Raw genomic sequence first — 2188 nt, forward strand, 5'->3', positions numbered from 1 at the left:
CACCCACTGAGTTCCCCAGCCCGATCATCAACCGTGTCCTGCGGGACTTTTATGAGTTCTCGCTCCCTTCTAATCCATCCGACAAAGATATGGAAAACGCCCAACAGAGGCGCAGTCATGCACTGCGCTTTCTCCAACACATGGCTGCAGGTTTTTCCGACCAGCAGCTCAAGAACTTAAAATTTCTGGAGGATTTTCTACGGCTGAGGCAGTGGCCAGCCGACCTAGCTCACAAAGGGTATGCCCCAACATCCATCAAGGTTATGCTTCTCAATGCTTCTGCCTTCGTGAACCATTTCAAGGCTTTTCACTTAGAGATTTCTGGTCTTAGTTCCAACAAGCTGGAACGTATTCTGCTGCATCTTCGAAGACTGAGCCGTGACAACACCAGGGCAGTGCTAAGCCACCGGCAGAGAGCAAAACGGAAGAAATCCGTCCCTCCGAACCAGCACTGAGCTCCAGTCCTTCATACGCAACGCCGAGCGTAACCTGCCCAGAGTTATGGATGACAACCGCACCAAGCCAACCTCAAAACTGTACCGAATTGCCCAGGGATATGTTGCGGGGTACCTAGCAGTTCTCACCGGCCACCGCCCCATCGTTTTCTGCAACATCACCAAAGCTGACCTGCTGGAGGCTGAAAAGGACCCACTCGGCCGCACCCTGGTGTGGGTAAGTACTGGGTAAACTCTCTCTTGGTTGATTGTGCTTTTTATTTGTGTTACTCATGTTGGATCTCTCACCCTTAGGTTGCTAGGCACAAGACGGACAGAGCCTTTGGGAATGCGTATTTGGCTCTCCTGCCAAAGGAAGCTGACTGGCTCAGAGGCCTGGCAGAGATATCCAGCCTCTACGGTGGAGAGCAGTGCCCGTATATATTCCAGTGGAACGGCAAGCAGGTCCAGAAGCTGAACCGTATGCTGAGAGCAGCCTGGCAAGTTGCTGGCATGACTGGGGACATTGCTTTCAGCCTGATCCGTACATCCATCGCCATAGAGGTGAGTGCTGCCCCTGCATCTCACTGCGATCACCAGCCTCGTACATCCAACATTTACACCGTCTCTCTCTCTCCTTACAGGCCAAGAAACATCTGTCACACTCGGACAGGCTGCTGGTGTGTAACAGCATGTGCCACGACATCTCCACAGCCTAGCGGTTCTACACTGATGTTCCCAATCTCAGTGAGGTTTTCCGCATAAGGGACCTTCGGACACAGGCTTTGAATAGCTCTGCAGACCCATTGGATGCATCTAGTGATCCAGAAAGTTCATCCAGTGAAAGCAGCTGCTCTCCAGATAATCAATAAAACCATCCATTATACAATTTTAAAGATGGTCTCAGTGTGTCTTTTGTATTCATTTGGGTCTACCAATGGTTTATAGTTTTGGTCTACCACTGGCATAATTCATCCATATTTTGGCCTCATCTTTATCCTTATCTACCCAGGCAGAGTTCACATATTTGGGTATACAGAAGCCTCAATTTGGCCTCATTTTATCACTTCCAGGGCTGGAAGTTTAGCCACATGTCTTTGCATTTTATACACCAGGTAGAGTTCACATATTTGGGTATACAGAAGCCTCAATTTGGCCTCATTTTATCACTTCCAGGGCTGGAAGTTTAGCCACATGTCTTTGCATTTTATACCCCAGGTAGAGTTCACATATTTGGGTATACAGAAGCCTCAATTTGGCCTCATTTTATCACTTCCAGGGCTGGAAGTTTAGCCACATGTCTTTGCATTTTATACCCCAGGTAGAGTTCACATATTTGGGTATACAGAAGCCTCAATTTGGCCTCATTTTATCACTTCCAGGGCTGGAAGTTTAGCCACATGTCTTTGCATTTTATACCCCAGGTAGAGTTCACATATTTGGGTATACAAAATCTACACGCGACCCATCCAAAACCTTCATGCGACCTCCAGAGAGTCAAAGGACCAGAGGCACTGGCTGAGGCCGAACAGGGTAGCTTCAAAGTCAGGTACAAATCTGGCATATAAGGATCCTTTATTCACCATTGCAAAAGAATAGTTCAGAAATTTTCTAAGTCCTGCTGGACTTAGTTAAATTTTGGGAATCGTTCTCAGGTTCTTGGACCCCAAGTCATTGCCATTTTCATTGAAAGCCCGACGGCACCCCTTTGAAAAACCCCCTGACGAAAAAACCTCCAGAGCGCGGGCGAACTC

This window comes from Astyanax mexicanus, unplaced genomic scaffold (assembly GCF_023375975.1).
Source record: "Astyanax mexicanus isolate ESR-SI-001 unplaced genomic scaffold, AstMex3_surface scaffold_56, whole genome shotgun sequence".
NCBI lineage: Eukaryota > Metazoa > Chordata > Actinopteri > Characiformes > Acestrorhamphidae > Astyanax > Astyanax mexicanus.